The sequence below is a fragment of the Hylaeus anthracinus genome, unplaced genomic scaffold (assembly GCF_026225885.1).
Source record: "Hylaeus anthracinus isolate JK02 unplaced genomic scaffold, UHH_iyHylAnth1.0_haploid 11989, whole genome shotgun sequence".
NCBI classification, from domain to species: Eukaryota; Metazoa; Arthropoda; class Insecta; order Hymenoptera; family Colletidae; genus Hylaeus; species Hylaeus anthracinus.
The window spans coordinates 12,578,577-12,596,210 of NW_026534337.1; the positions used below are offsets into that span (position 1 = coordinate 12,578,577).

Sequence of the window (17,634 nt, forward strand, 5' to 3'; positions counted from 1 at the left end):
GGAGTAATAAAAGAAACTAGATGACGTAGCTTAGGATTATAAAAAGTTTGTATAAATTATACTTTATGGGTTTTCCGGGAGCATAAAACACGATTTTCTCGAGCAGTTGTGGACTTTTAGTGTGATCGTTAAGTATTTGGTGGACTGGAAAGTAATGTTTTTTCAATTTGAAATACTTGTTTATCACTCAATAGCTCATTGATTTTTATCGATCTAGCATTCAACATTTTTACTCTAAATGGCAAAAGGCTGTTGATAACGAGAGCGATTATATAATTGATTAAAAGAAGGAATTTATTAAAAATTTGTTTGAATTTAATGTAAAATAAACGACATTACTTTCCAGTCCAGAATAAATAAATGTATCAGAATCTATACGAATAAATAGGAATGTCTAGTTGTTTAAATAGAAGTTCGATTGTTTTTCTGGAGTTCAAGTGTAAATTCCCTTTCCGTTTATTGTTTGAATACAAATTTTTCCAAATCTATCACCGATGCGTTCAGGTGCAAGCAAGGAGAGATACCGATCTTTCACCTACCTCTCTGTCAGGTTGTCGGAGCTCGGCTCTGACGCAGTGACAGCCTAACAGCGCCGCACTATCAGTTCCACGTATCCAGCAAAGTAACAGACGTGCAAGATCGTATACTGTGAAGAGAGAATCGATTGAGTAACGTGGTTAGAGACTCTGGTCAACATTCTCTGCCATTTCCTGAGAACTTTTCCTCTATGAAAAACTTTTATTGCTATACATATAAATAATGAATTTACTTATTTTGTATACTTATCATTAACCCTCTTCCTCTGTAATTTTCTTTCGTCTCCTCATACGTATATATACAGTGGGTGTAGAATGTATTCGTACACCGATCAATTTCTCCAAAAAACTTTTGTGTGAAATTGTAGTTTCTTAACTTCCCTTTTTTTTAATAATCAATAATATTTTACATATTCTCGAAAGTCTCTGAGATAGATATAGTCCAAACAACATCTGCTAGTTACTAGTTACTCTTGATCTACGCTACTCCCAATTCTGATAAAATTCCAATTTGCATAGAGACCGAGCTCGTTCTTCATTCTTCCCGCGTCCTGAGCGTCGAGTCGCGTTCGAAGCAACCGCCCTCAGAGGGTTTGAGGGAAGGTTTCCGTTGTTGGAAGTTCTGCCACGAACCGAGTCGATTCGTTCATTAACTCTACCACAGTCACGTATCCCTGCGAGAAACAACGATTAACGAGTCCGACCTTTTCGCATCATTCTTCCATCTTATCGAGTAGTCGTACCAGCACCCTCTCGTTTTCTCTCCCACGTCACTATAATTCACTCCGGGCTGCCGCTGACGCTCTCACGGAATACCGAGGATTTTCAGAGCGGTTTTGAAAGAGATTCCACGAGTACGAACAGAAGTGTACACAAGAGTCTCGTTTTCTTTTGAGGCTACCTAATGCCACGGACAAACACGCGTTTGTGCGTTATTGTTCTCTCGTCCCCTACCACGCGAACGTGGTGATATTCGTAAACATTCGTCTGTGAGGTGGAATCGTTCCCTTCGGGAACCGTTTCGTACAGAATTTATCCGTTGTTAGAAAATTTATAATACAGAGATGCCACGATGAGCGGAGCTGACGAACTAAGTGGCTCTGCAAGCTTGCTCTTTCCCGAGGAGCACATTTCCTCTGTCTTGGCATATATTAAACGTTAGGTAATTTGTAGTTTTATTTAGGAAGTTGTTTAAGAAGTCTTGCGTAGGAAATCCTGAGAGAGATCGTGATAAGCTGAGAATGTATGCTGAAGGTATTCAAGACACTCCGTGAAGAAATGTTTCACCATGTTCGAGGAGGTGGACTTATTTTTTAATTCAAATAACCGATACCCTATTAATGATTAACCCACTATAAATTTTCCTCCTCGAATTGCACCACGTCCTGAACGAAAAAAAAAAATGCCAAGCTTAACACAGATGAAACACTGGCGGTGCATGTTTGAAAATTTTCTGAATTTTCCGGTTCCCTGGCTTCCCCAACGAGATGATATTGCAGCGAGTATAAATAACGACAAAGCCGATAAATTTTCAAGCGGTAGAAACACGCCAGCGGAACGCTCGGAAAGGCGGAACAACGGACGGTCATAGTTCCTAATTTCATTTCCCTCGACGATTTCTCGTAATGACGTTTCTAGGTCTCCCTGATAGAATTTTCTGGCCCGCTTTGCCGTCGGCGCGGTTCGATGTAAATGCGTTTCCCTCGAACAACCGTGTCGCGCGCCGAGGAAAAACGCGTCGGAATGGCCGCGCGAAAACGAGACATCGGGACGCACGTATAAGAGACGCGATCGTAATTCCGCGTGCGAAATTCGAATAAATCGGCCAGCCGTGTTCCCAGATCTTCCCATTCGCTCGATCCACCTTTATTGTTCGACGTAGGGAAATTCTCGAGCGCGTGGACGCATCCGCGTGACATTTCGAGCGTACACGCAACGAGGGTGAGGTAAATATATTTTTCGCGCGAGTCAAGCGAACCGAACTCGCATCTTCGAGGCAAAAGATAGTCTACGCTGATCGATTCTTATCCCCTGCGTTCCTGTCTACTTTGCTCGGCACTTTAACGTGCGAAAACTCGGACTGAAAGTTATTAATGCGAAACTGAAGAACTAAGCGTTTGTAATTTCCATATAATTCGCGATATTCTTGTTCGATCTGTGTGAAATTTTGTATGGGTGGTCTTTATGTTACGATGGAAAGTATTAGCTATAGTTATCGTTATAAATTAATATAGAATTAATCTTGAATAATTTAGTTACTTGTACAATTAATACACGTTGAAGTTAAGAATTCATAAGCAATGTACAAATCTTCATTTGCCACAAATTTTACGAATGTCTGCGACCATCTTTAATTCATTGATTCTACTTGAATTTTATACAAATATTTTCTTTTCTTGCGTAGTTACAGATGAACGTTTTACAGATTTAAACGTTTAGTTTTATTCTGTGCGATACTGCGAGCCGTACTCGTAGGAAATTGAAGTTGAATTTAATAAACGGCGCTGATCAATAGATGCGGTGTCATTGTCCTCGACGTCATGCCGAGAGCTTACAATTGCGAAGAAAAATTTGATGAAAGTATATTCCATTCGTGACAGTTTATTTGTCGGAATGCTCTCAAATTTTTAAGAAATATTACCGTAAATTGTATTGACCAAGCAGAAACGTGTCTACTTGATGTTATTTATTAAAATACACGCGAAGGTAATACTCTATGAAACCATAACAGAGAAAATAATAGATAATCATTAATAATTAATTGAATTTATATTCGCAACACGGACCGAGTGTGCAATTGGAACGTGACTCTTCGCTACTCTTCTAATTTAGAATTTCTAGACTTCTTTATCCTTGGCACACTCCAATTTAGTTATTTTTAGATAAGAAAAGTCTACATTCTAATTAAAACCGAGAAGATTTGAAATTCCATTCTGTTCATCGCCCATGTAAACAGCCATTACTGCAGTACAGCTAACAAGTGAATGCACGCAACAGAAGAAATTAAAACTAATACTATATAAATATGGAGAAACCTAGCTTCATCAATTCTAACCTAATATGAAACCATACAACAATAAAAACGTATTTTTCTTCCTTACCGTTCATCGTTAATCATCTTGTCGATATCTTCGCTATAGTTTCAGAGATATCGACTAGCAACGGGTTACGCAACTCACCCCGTATAACGCTCTAATATTCAGTTACCCTCGTCTTTGCTGGTAAATAATTCTCATCCCCGATGTTACGTGTACAACGTGTACCAACAGAATTCTGATCTTGTTGTTTCCCGTTTATAACAAAACTGGTTCAATTAATAATACCAATTAGGTCGATCGTTATTTAGATCGACCCTTTTAATCATGTCCTACGTTATACCGCCGCGAAAATATGTTTCGCGTGTCTTGCTAAATGGTCTTATTAATTAATTAATCGGGAATTAATCAATTAGCGATACTATACGATACGTCTAATTATCTTGTAGCGTGATTAATTCGTGGCTAATCGATTTCGTGATAGAAATGGGAACTTCAATTATTGAATTCACGAATGACGAATAAACCCTCGATTAGATTAAACGCGTTCGAATAACGCTGCAGATCTCTTTCGTTATTCGCGAATGAATCTCTGTTATTCGATCATAATTTTTTATTTATTACTCGAGCTAAAAATGATCCCTAATTTTATCAAACAGACGTAATTTTATCTTCAAAGAAACCCATCGAATCGCAATTATTTACTCGTTACCGTATAAATACGAACAATCGCACGTAATACATTGGTCGTGGTCGCGGAAGCGGCACGAGCAAAATAGATTTTTAAACTCCCCTCTGAAAAGAAAAAGCCAGTTACAGAGAACTCCCCCGTTCTCCCTCCACCCCCGATCGGGAGAACAGTTGACGTCAAAGCGTTCGCGGAGTAAAGGAGCTTTGCTCCCCGCATTTCATAGCTCTCGAGACATAAAATGAAAATAGGAATCGCATCGACCCGACTGACACTTCATCGGCTGTTCGTTCAACCTAATTAGCCGCCCAGGGTGGGGGGTTGAATAAAATTGTCGAAAAGCGACACTCGAAATTAATGGTCGACGCCCGACACCGACGGACGGGGCTGAGAATAATTTGAATTAACCCTCGAACGCGCATAAATGCCTTTTAACGAGCACTTTGGCCACTCGAAGGACGAGGCCTGGCTACGGGAAATTGCGTTGGATTTATTCAATCGTGAAACTGACGAGACTGTTCTCCGTGCAGTTGTGCAAGGATATTCGAAGAAGCGAAAGGAAGGTAATTCGCTTGTCCGACGACGAAAGTCGTCGTTTTCACGGCGAAGAAGTGATCAACGCGACGGATATTCCGTTGTGCCGGGTGCCTAGCGACTTTATAGCTAGCCACGAGGAATAGGGATAGTAGTGACACAGGACCAGGGGAAGTTTTGACGGTATTGATTTCCCCAAGCCCCGGGACCTCGTACCATCTGCAACTCAAACAGCTTGCCTCGGTATACCCTTACGTGTTCCAACCCCGCGATCTCGAGAATCGTACCTACGACCATCCCATGTTTTTAACCAAAAATACCTATCATCCAGTTCTCCGTGCAGTTTGCGACTTTACTATCCTTCGATGGAGCGGTAAACCCGGAACGACAGTTTTGCCGGAACATCGACGGGAGACGATCCTATAAAACCGAAGCTCGAAATTGTTTTGAGACTTGGTGGAATCAAAATAAAGGTAGGGGAGATTCGGGTCGATTGAAACGTGGGTCGATAGGAAGAAGTAAAATAATTTAGAAATGGTTAGCGATAAGGATTGGGCATAGAGGGTTTTTATTTAGGTGTATTGCTTTTTCAACGGGAAAACTAAGTAACTGTTTTCAGTTTGTTCGTTGATCCAAAACTGTTGTTCCTTTTTTCCTGTGTGATTTACATTATCGTAATTAGAAATGTCATAGTTGATTTTAGAATGTTAAACAACTTCCTACAACATTTAGTTTTTTTTACATTATTACTTTAACGTGCCCCAATAGAACATTAAGTTAGATTAATGACATCGACTAATTTAAAACTTATAATATTAAGAAATAAAACTAGCAACTTGAATATAATTGAGTCTACTATAATACAACTATTGGATTGTCCGGAAAGTTCATGCCTATTTTTGATAGGTGGTGCAGGTCTGAATATGTCGAAATGGCTGAAAACAAATAACATATGTATGTACATCTCTTAATAGGTGGAAAGGTTTGTGGAACAAAATAGTAACCATGTAATTCAATAAATATACATATAAATAAATGTATATTATAACTTAAATGTGCCTTTGAAGTTTTCTTAAAAATTGACACGAACTTTCTGGACAACCTAATATATGTACCATTTTGTTCCACAACCTTTTCACCTGTTAAGGAATGTACACATTTTACTTGTTTTCAGCCATTCCGATATATTCAGACCTGTACCGCCTACTAAAAATCGGCATGGACTTTCCAGACAGCCCAATACATAAAGGACTCCTAAAAATGTGTTTTCATCTAAATTTCGAGACATTATTGATTCCCAGCAGCGACATGTCGATTCCGTAATAATAGACTGATTTAAATGATGTTACCATCAATCCGAGCTGAAGGATCGTTATTAAATGAGCTTGGGATAAAACACGGTAATCCTGGACACAATCGAAGTATATATGATACCCGGTGAATAGCCGATGGGCATTACATTTAATAAATACGTCTCCGTTACGGTGTAGATTATTCAGTATTATGGCGCACTACGGATAATCCTGCATCGTCATTATTATTCGCTGTTATACGAGAACACGAAACGCGTGCTGTGGTAGAGATTTACAGCGAGCCGCAAAATTATCAGCACGTACAGAAAATAACATATATGAAAGATAGAAGAAGCTGTAGTAGAGAAGAAGAAGTCGTAGGAGATTTTTCTATGTTTCTCATTTAAAAATTTTAATCATTTCATCCATGGATGATAGAACGAAGTCTAATTCTTCTGTATCATAATTTGTTGTTCTGCTATTCGAATTAATATGTGAAACATGCCACCTTGCTGGCAAAAGTCATTATTCCGTTGCTACGCAACTTTTTAGAACAAACACAAAATCCGCGACACGAACATACGGGATGACCTAATAATTTATACAATCCCAAACCGTAGTATGACAATAATCGATGTTCCACTAGTAATCTTGTATCGAAAGACGTCCTTTTGATAAAGAAATTGATTGAAAAACGAAAGCTGTTCACAATTTCATAATAAAATGCATAGAAATTTTCTTTCATTATTTCCGTTATATTTCATATCTCCGTTTCTCTCTGCGCGTGGTGATAATTTTGTGACTCACTGTATATTCGCCCGGTATAAAGGCTGATTTACATCGCGCTGAATATTTCAATCGTTTCGCGATCCCGCGCTAATAAATTTTTAATCAAACCCGTGCCGGCTGCTGGCGTTTAATTATAGGTTCGATGCGGATAGCAGAGAAACGATGGATACCCAGTCGACGATATTTCCACCAAACGAATCCGATCCAAAGAATCTTGGTGGCACCCTGTGAATATCGCCATTCATTATCAGTCAATCAACAGCGTTGATTAACGCTGATGACCGTTGCATGCATACATTCACGATACAAATAAAGACTTCTGCAATTTAATTCCTTCTTTATTCTCGCTTTAGTTTCTTCTTTATATTCTCAAAAATGTACTATTTTTTTTTTTTTTTTTTTTATGTAAATATAAACTATTACTGAAAAAATGCTTTCATGGGCGAATTCGGTCAATTTGTCAAACGTTAAATTGTCTAATCTTCAACACTCGGTCTCGGGACGAAACGTGAACTTTGTAGAAATTTTCTCGAGTTTTAGTCAAACAGTGAACGCGTTAAAAATTGGACCAAACAAGGAGGAACGGCTGTCGAAGGAGCACGATGCGGTAATGTTGAAGCGAGCGCATATATCCGCCGCGTTCGTTAAAGGAGCCTCCTACCTTTTTACTTTATTTCCGTACGTAATCAATAGACCTTCCAATGGGTCGGTACATTTCCGAAGTGGCGTCTCGACGTTCGCAGGAGTGCCTCCTTTATCGGGGCTGTCGGCGCAGAAACGAGCGAGGAAAAGGATACACGTCCGCGGGAGCGAGATGGAAATTGGCAGCGGCGCGCATGGCACTACATCTTCTTCAAGAATCGCAGGTGCCCGTTTATAAATAACCGACCGCTTATTTATCGCGCTCTATCGGGAAAGAACGACCGAACGAGAGTGGGAATGCGAGCGTTGTTACACGACTATGTATATTTTTGAATACGACAGATTACCTCCGGCAAGGATGTTTGATCGCGTAATGTAGTGGGGGCTTGGAAGTTCATCGAAATGAATTGAGTGGATTTCCGATGGGAAATTATGCGGCTAGAGTTGCCCCATCTATTGGATCGTAAGAATGAAGTATGCGTTTCGTAGAACGGCGCTCTGTAACGTTAGCGTCTTCGCGGATGAATTTTCTAAAATGGAGAAACTTCGACTTAATTTTTTATTTTACGTCGATATTTATTCGGTAGATCTACGTAATTATATGTAATTACTTCGCTTCGATAACCAGGTCTGTATTAATTAATAAACTGGAATAGAGACTTGATTGAAATTGTCTGCACTAACATGAAGCACGTTGAAATTCAACAGGAAAATGTGAAGGTTCGATTTTTATTTACTGTAAGTTTCGCGGAGGAGCACGCGTTTATTAATATTACAGAGCATTTTCCTTGAGAGGCGCAGGCATCGTTTATAAATAAACAGCTTATTTACCGTAGCCCAAGGAAAAAGACAGGATCGTTATCATCGAGTATTTTTAAAAACTGCGCGCGGTGTGCCATTTTACGAATCTAGCTTTACTTTATTCAAAAACAACAAGTTCTACTCAAGTTGCGACGTTAGGTCCTGTGACAAATGAAGCGTTCAACGTGTATTTTTAACACTCTTTGTTGCGAACTTTTCGTGTATCGCGAATAGGATCACATAATCATAATGACTCGAACAACGAACGTTAGTGTTTCTTAAACTTTCTAATTTCACGAAAAATAAAGGAATAAAAATGACAAAGAAGAATTTATGATTATTAATGTTCTTTTTTTTTTGTAAATATCACCATGTCAGGTTCATGTAACTAAAGTACTTGACACACTGTAGAAACTACACCACAATGTAAAAAAAAAAAAAAAGAAACAAAGTGCGTAGGCACGCGAGGTCTAAAAAAGCTGTCATTAAAGTCTAAACTCAAAGAAGCTATTAATAAAATTTACCCTAAAAAATGTTCGTACTAAAACTTAACCTCTATCACCCTATTATATTTCCGCGGAAAGACATAAATTGTCTCGACAAAAAAAAAAAGAAGTATATTTATAGAATTTATTGCTCATCGGGACCAAAGGGAAATATAATTATTATCATACATGAAAATCGGCTTCAAAGCGGAGGAACGTTGAAAATTGTAGGTTGTAAGTGAGCCTCCCGCGTTTCAAATTAAATTAATATTTCCTTCCCTTGAGGAAATGTATATAAACAAAAGCCTGGCTGCGGGCGTGCACCTGCGAGTTGAAAAGTAAAAATGAGAGACCAATGAAAAGTGCAGTTCTTTTAATAAAAGTAATTGCTTTTTTGATAAAACGCTTTGGAAACACGAGAAACGTTTTCTGTATTTACGTAATCGCTTGTTCCGCGTTGGAAATTGGCGTGTTCAACATTTTTATCACGATCGCGTTAAACGTTTTCTAGCCAACTGCAAAACGTTGCATCGGCAACGGAACCTCAGAACACGTTGCTTTAATATCCGCAGCTTTATCCAGAATATTATTTCCTGAAAGTAACGTTGCGCATTCGATGATACTGAGTGCACAAGGTGACCTAAAATACGTGCAACCTTAAAGGAAACGATTCCTCTGAAAAATGTCGGAAATTGCAGATGTGGAACACGGGCATTCGTTTAGTTTCACGATACCAACTCTTAGATTTGAGGTATCTCGAAACAAGAACAAATATTTTTTGTATAAAATAGAGAATTTCAAATGTTGTGCTACTTTCTATGTATACCAATTTTACTTTGATAAATTTGCCTAATAATTCCCATCAGTTCCGCCGTTCCAAATTCTACCAGTACTAAATATTTCAGACCGAACTAAACTAAAACATTAATAAACCACAAAGGCTTGCTCCGAAGTCTGTAAAATTGTCTCTTTAGCGACTGTTGAGAACGTCGCAATCTCTATTCGAGTTTATTCTTTTCAGGATTATTAGTTTTACAGGCTGTACCCAAACAGAGTAGCCATTAAACTGAGTCGAGTGCGAGCGTGGCTGGCGTCTTTAGAGAATCCATTTTCTCGTTACGGAAGGCTCGTAAAAAGAAATTTTATTACACAATTCCTACTTTCTCGGGAGAAGCCGCCTTTTCTCGGATTATGCCGCGTATTTTAAGACACCGTGTATTATTAATCGTCCAACGCAAAGTTCAAATGTGGATTGTGAAACGAAGCCAAGTCACGATATATAATATAAGCTGGCGTATAAATTTCTTCGACTACTTGACGCCTGGCGATCGTCCACTTCCTTACGATTTTATCTGATTTTATTACCCTCGATATCAACCCGAAACTTTCCATTATCGATCCTTGGCTTTAAAGCACAATGGAACGATTGTTCGAGGTAATGGAGAGACAGTTTCGATTTAATGGTGGACTTTTTGGATGAACGATCCTAGAGGAAATTGGAGTTGCATCATTCGAGTAGAAGTCTCAGTAGAAGTGGACCGTATGTGATCAGACTTCCGCTGACTCCCAGACTTGAACCAGAGTTTCAAGTTCACTGATACCTCATTTGTAATCCAAACAAAACAATGCCTTAGTGAGTCTAAATTTTTCTTGCTGTATGGTTTCCGACAGTTAGTAGTAAATTTCTCAATACTCCGCACTTCGCCCATTATCTCGTCTCTCGTTTCCAATGCGAGTGCTATTTATGCTCATAGCTCGGGTGAAAAGATCGATACACCCCTTTCTGGACTTCGAAGCGCATCTGAAACGATTCCCGAGATTCGCCGCGACTGCTTAATTGAAAATTAAAGGGGAGGAGGTTTAAGTGGCCGCCCGTAGACGTAAATACGCTGCGGCGAATGAGAAACTAGACGGACCGTGACCTGGTAAGCTGCTCTGTAATCTTAGCGGTTTCTCGGGGTTCACCTTCTTTGGCTCCACCCTCCTGTTAGATCTTTCATATTTCCTTCCAAGATTTATGTCACGATGCGATTTTCTACAATACTTAGCCGAACGCTTGGGAATCTCGGCTTTTCCCGCCGTGGAATGCTATCGAGAAGGTTCTAGATTGGGCTACTTTAAACCCTTATTATTTAGGGGAGACTGGTCGGTAGGAACAATTAAAATCACTTAAAAATTGTTAGCGAGTTTGCAACACTCGAGATTGGAATTGCACAGAATCTTCAAGTGTACGACCATTATTATCAACCTTAGTAATTGTTAGGCGACACAGGACGTGCAAGCTCGCCCGAACCCAAAACGTTTCTCTAAGAGCAATAGTGGACTCAACACCTCCGCATCACCCTAGTTTCATAGCCATTCAAGATTCCACGATACACTTCGATGGCCTCCGTCTATTCGTCGTCGTGCATTTTCGTATTCGCGCGCGTTATCATCGCGTCTCGCCATGCAATCACATTACTCCGAGTCTACTTAACTCTGAAACGGTTCGCAACTCCCATGGTGCAGATTTTCATGGAGCAGTGTCACGTTATGTTACGTGCATCGGTCACAGCCGTTTTTAGTACGCCTATCGAGCATTTATTTCTGGCTACTTAGGATCCGTTCGTGTTTCGATTTTATTCCTTTTGCACTCGAGGGGTAGCTGAGACGAGACAATCTTCGTTCAAGATAGACGTCGCTAAACCTCGAGGCGTTGATAGCGATACAGAAGCATGAATCGGTGCCTGAGGTCTATATACGTTGTCTTGCAGGATTTCAAAATTAAAAAGTAAGTCTTGTCGTGTAACGGATCTAGCATCGCTATCTTATTTAGAATGTCTAAATAAAGAATATAGGTTGAATATAGGTATTGTTTTCACGCGACCAAGGTGGCTTCCTTCTTAATCGAGTCACACGCCAGACAAATAGATCCGCGACATAGAAACGAGAAGTTCAACGAATAGAACAGACACATACCGGCGCACACTCGTATTTACGTGTTTCCGCCGGTTCTTCGGTGTCTGACTCCACTACCCTACCCCGTTTGCTATATTTATGTTCCCGCCAGCGGACGATTTCCACTTGTTTCTACTAGAACGAAACTTGGACAACTTCGGCAAACTGGGTCTCGGCTGCTAGGACCGGGGCAAGACGTGTTTTGCGGTCCTTGCACGACGTCCGAATACGGTTTCCTGTACAGATAAACATATTTCCTGTTAGATAACACCAAACCAGTAGGTCTGCCTCGGCTTGATTAATCTGAGCTTGAATTCCTGGGGTCTCGATTTTTCCTTGTGCTGAAAAAAAAAAACTTCACTTGTGTTTTAAATTATTTGGAATTTCGATAATCGTAGTTGAACGATAAGACAACATTATAATCGTGAATTTTAACAATTGTAGTGATACTTACCGATAGTGTATCATTTGAATTCTGAGTTTAATAAAAAGGAAGAATTATAAACAAGATCAGGTATTTGGAGAAATGTAATCGTCCAAAGGAATGTACTCGTGTGATATAATTTTACCTTTTCTGTGAATTTTTCTCGACCGATAGGAACGGAATATTTATACATAGCCAAGAGTAATAGATATGTAGAGGATATTTTATTTTAGACTTCCATTAGAGAGTATTGGTATATGTGTTCCAATTATATAACTCTTAAAGTGTACAGTTCAGACTCGAGTCCATCCGGCTATCACTTTATCCGAGAAATGGCGCAGTTTTTGAGCTGGAAGTGATTGATGAAGACATCTGACGTATACAGAATTTTTTGCATCCAAGGAACCAGCATGCTGTTTCAAAGAAATTCAGTTGCTTTCAGGACGAAGGCGAGAGGCCATAGATCATCGTGCTTGAAATAACATTTTCTTCTAGATATTCATGAATAATGTGGCCAATTATTACTCATTTCCCAACTCTCGATGTAATAATTCACCCCACCCCCAAAACCATCAAACTTTCTCCCTCGTGCTATAACTCTTCCCTTTTTATTTAATTGCGATACTTTTATGTTCATTTCTATATCTTCTACTAACAATTTTCTACAATTTACATTCTAGTGTAGAAATATCTGAAAAGGATCTCCAGAAAGACAAACTTCTGATTTAAAAAAGAGAAATTTTCACCCAGTACAAACTATCGATTCCATTACGTTGAATACAATTGCTGAGTTAAATCGTCAGCTTTCCAAGAATAACGAAGCTGCAGAAATGAACGGAATTGAATGAAACGCCTGGTTTTTTGCCGCGAGTGATCGGTTGTTTTTATTTAGTTAAACGCGAGATCGTCATCCAGACACAGTTCCGCGGTTAGGTGGCTAAACAGGTATCCGTTTATCGGGCCAAGGATGTCCCCGGATATCACCGATAGCCGCGAATATCCGGTAGACCGCAAACCTATATATACGGATATCGTCGTATCGTCCGCGCGGGCTGTCACGTTTCGATAAGTATTCTGATGGATTTCACCGTTTGCGCGAATCGATAGAGCTGCGATACAATACACCCGGCTGCCGTGCTCAATTGTCATTTAATTTTATTCTTTGTACGACTGGAAAAAGGGTCCAGGTCGCAGATATTAACGGCACCATTGGATTCCGATGGAAAAAAGTGAACTGAACTTTGCGACGGATATTTACAGAGAACGTAATTGTTATTTTCAGAAATTGTCAGAAATTAATATTTACTGCCCAGCCATTTCATCGCCTCGTCGCATTTTTCGCCATATAACGGTGACACGAATTTCGGCTGGTCGAGAATAAAAAGGCTTTTCAATCTTAAAAAGGTTGACGCCTGGGTGAAGCGTAATCTTTGTGACTTTCACAAAAGGCTGGCGCTGAGATAAAAAGGACCGAAGGGATCGCGAGCAATAATGAGGCAAACATTAAGCGCAAGAACGCCTCGGGTTGCGCTAAAGGTCCCCTCTTAACACTCTTAATAAATATGTTTATCGCTTCGGTGGCTCCGGTCTATCGGCTGAGTGGGTCCAGTGACGTCACTGGCGCTTCTCTAACGTCACGTCACGATAAAACAAAACTGTCGCCTGACCGCCGTAAAATAATTGGCCGTCATCGGGATAACCGTACACCGCGACGCTTCGTGCACCGCTTGACAATGTATTCTCGCTCCTGTTTACACTCGGTAAGCCGAGTATTTTTAACGAAAAACGAACCGACGCGAAATAAATCAACGGGTCCGCCTCGGGGACTCCTGATTGCTCCTTGAATTTCCGATAACAAGTCCGTTGAATTCGAATGAGATCTGATTATCGCGCGACTCCGTGCGCTCCGTATTCGCTCGCGGCAGTAACGAAACGTCGGAGTTTACGCGTGTAGCGATCACTGACGCCAGCAGTGGTGCGATGGGAGCGGAGGTAGTTCAGGACGATGTTTCAGGATCGATTTCCATCCTAATTTGGCGAATGTAACGAGAGGATGTCCTCGCGTAAGAGGATGCCCCTGTATCGTGGTTAGCTTTCCGCGAAAACCAGTAGACCGCTTAAGAAGGACAACGACGCTAGGTCTGAATATCATCACGCCATTGTTCGTTCCGTTGCGACTCGACCAGTCTCGAAACCTTGGAACCCTGGCCTTCGAGACGTTGCTCCCGTTAGAAGGCATCCTGTCCTTTGTTGCAACCTTTCCTGTTTCGTACAATACCTAACTTTCCAAACTATTCCTCTATAATTCACTCCTGCTTTGAAAGCACGACTTCCACGCTCTGTGTGGGTACGTCGTGAGCAAAGTTGACTAATTTTTTGAAAAGCACAATAAAGGAAAGCATGGAAAAGGAATGAATTTACTGAGAAACGAGCTGACGAGTTGAAGCGAAGAATAATACAAGAAACTTAATCAATTCCAATTCACCTCTAACAAACGCTTGAATTTCTTAGAGAGGAACTCTATAAATGAGACCCTGCCCCATCGTATCGCAAATAATTAAATAAATCGAGTCGATTGAAAGCAATCTAGCGAAAGTAATTGGACAGAAATTAATCAAGCCCCTTTAAACCGTCAAACAGCCGGCGTTCTAACCGCGAGGGAAAAGAAACGAGTTGTCGGTTTACGCGCTCCTCGAAAAGCTCGTCACCTGTATTGTACTCGTAAATCGAGACAATCGTGCGGTTATCGACAATTGTCGTAACTCGATTCGCGAGCACTCGATGAAAAATAACAGACAGCGGTTTCGCGATGAAGACACTTTCGCGCTTTGAAGCCTCGCTATTTTTTTCTTTTTTTTTTTGCTCTCCTAACCGCTTGATAGAATATCTATCTTCTCTGCAGTAACGTGTCTATTTTTGACGCGCGACTCATACATCAAACTCTCATTCTGTACGTAGTGACCCACATATGTTACAACCAACGTCCTGTATAAAATCCTATACCCCGATAAAGTGACGAATGTAAGCTCCACTTCTATTCAACAATGTTTTGCCGTTCTATCCAGGATGTAGAGTTCCTTGGGAAACGTGTGTATTCGATCAGAAATCATTCACAGGGAGAGGATACATCAAGCTTTCCAGACTCCATTAGCGTTCGTTTGAATGCCACTCGGGCACTTCATTTAATGTGAAAATGTTATACCAAATTTCATGGGAAAATTTAGTTTGTATTTTAAAATAAATACATCATCCCTTGGAACCGAATCGAGACGAGAATATCTGTACTGTTTATACATTCTCTTTCTAAATATTTAACATATTTCAGTCTTCAAGGGAAGAAATATTTTTGACAAATTTATACTCGTGAAAGTTTCCTCTAACGTTATATCGCTAGGTGTCCTTTAGAGGATATATATATTCGAGTGCAAATGGTTCAACTAGCCTGGATCCGACCTAAAAAGAAAAATATATAAAACTGAAATCGGACGTGTGTAATCCTGCTTTGACCTTCTATCGACGTCTTACACCTGCATGAACCTCGCGTTTAGCTGGGATTTGGACGTTACGTAACAACGACGATGCGAATCAAGGATGAACGCGTCGAACCGATTCAATAACGTTCGTTTGGTTCAAAAGCGACGACACGTTCTATTTATTCCTCGCCAATACCTTCGTCAAACGAATTCATACAGTGAATGATGCGATAGAACACGAAAAAATTGCTTAAACCGCTTTCCCGTAAAAAACAACGTAGTTTCCTACGAATTGGAATAAAATTCTATTTTACAAGGTTCGAATACGTAATACCTTGCAATTTGTACGCGGTAAGTAAAGAATTGAGAACTTTTAATAAAATAAGCAACATTGTTACATCGTTCCCTCCCTAGTAACCACGCATTTGACAATAAGTCTATAACCCCGCTACTGTTGCCAATGTTTAAACGAATAATCGCTTCGACGATGCTGTCTTTTGTCCCACATTGCAGACTCGTGTCGTTGTCACATGCGTGCAATTGTACGGAGTCCAGACGCTCCCCAGTAAAAAACAAATTGAGTTCGTTAAGTGACACCGCACGATTATGAGTGTCAACGATCCCTCCCCCACCCTAAACCGCTCACGCATTCTAGTGGAGCCAAGCATGCGAATGTTCATTCAAAAAACTGACATTAATTAGGTATTCGACGTCTTCGATAAGGTTAACAGACTGTTTAACCTCTTCAGAAGCACTGGAACATATGTGTACTTTTAGTGGTTTTCTTTTTTTTTTAAATTACGATTATTCCAACAAATACGTACTTAGTTTTTATTTTCTCAACAATAAAAAAAAAAAAATCGTGATAGTCGTTTAGGCACATTATTCGACTTTAAATACCGTCCACGTTCCTCCGTAATAAAGAACGATTAATTATTAATAGGACGGAAACTAACGACTAACGCATTGTCCATTTTTCTCGCTATCAATAATTTGTCGCGTAATTAGTTGAGTTTCGTGACGGCTCAACCTTCGTGTATGAATATTTCAATTATCAAGCTGTCTAACAATGAAAAGCATCATGGTATAGTTAAAATTGTCTTAAAGTTGACTTATGTAATGTAGTGAGTTTCTACCCGTTTAGAAACAAATAAGTAAATAAATATATAATGGCAAAGGTCAAGAGTAAAACATCATTATATGTACTTATCGGAAAAATCGACAAGGTGATCGTCATCGATACGATTCGTGCGTCATTTAATATTAAAATAAGTCCATATACGATATCTTATTTATCGCGTGCTTGGCAAAATAATTCAATAACATTGTCATTCATGTTGTTACGACTGACGTCATTGTTGGACTCTAATGAATTTTATCTTTGATGTAGTTGTAGGTACCTACTGCCGCGCTAAAGTAAAACCCGTCGGAAGTGTATGCGAATAATAACTGAAATATGACTGTACGAAACCATTTCAATCGATTGTGTATAGGTAACCCGTTATTTCGAAACCCAATTAATTTATTTCTTGCACAGTTATTCGTGTACAACGCGCATAAAGGATCGACGCTCCTTTGTGTATTAATACCGGTTACGATACTGTTAATTTTATCAGTGCGTTTACTTAAAAAATGAATTATTTTCCTGTCAACTGCAAATTCTGTTATAATTAGTTAGAATCGTTGATATGGTCTTATCTCAAATTGGGGTTAAAAAATTGTTCATTTTTACATGAATGTTATCATACACACGTGCCCCGTTACGTAGCAACATAAACATTGCCATTCCATTTGAACTCGCAGAATATGCATATGTAAATACATGTAACTTTATGTATCACGCTAATTGCATAGCATGTAGAAAATTAGTTTGCAACCGACTACGATAGCAATTAATTAAAACAACTAAACACGATAGTATACTTTTGAATCGGTAATTAACAGAGCCATTTATACGCCAATTTTCTAAAATGCTGGCATCAAAGTGGCTTCCAAAGA

The 17,634-nt window shown here is 39.7% G+C and overlaps 2 long non-coding RNA genes across 2 annotated transcripts; one reads left to right on the top strand and one right to left on the bottom strand.

Moving 5' to 3' along the window:
• Nucleotides 1-862: 862 nt before the first annotated feature.
• On the bottom strand, nucleotides 863-2,133 carry LOC128888231 (uncharacterized). Its single transcript, XR_008460208.1, has 3 exons — nucleotides 1,928-2,133; nucleotides 1,280-1,647; nucleotides 863-1,210 (listed from the first exon to the last, which is right to left on the bottom strand). It is a non-coding gene; the product is annotated as an uncharacterized LOC128888231 (long non-coding RNA).
• Nucleotides 2,134-4,343: 2,210 nt separating this feature from the next.
• On the top strand, nucleotides 4,344-6,313 carry LOC128888233 (uncharacterized). Its single transcript, XR_008460211.1, has 3 exons — nucleotides 4,344-5,036; nucleotides 5,125-5,266; nucleotides 5,968-6,313. It is a non-coding gene; the product is annotated as an uncharacterized LOC128888233 (long non-coding RNA).
• The last annotated feature ends 11,321 nt before the right edge of the window (nucleotides 6,314-17,634 follow it).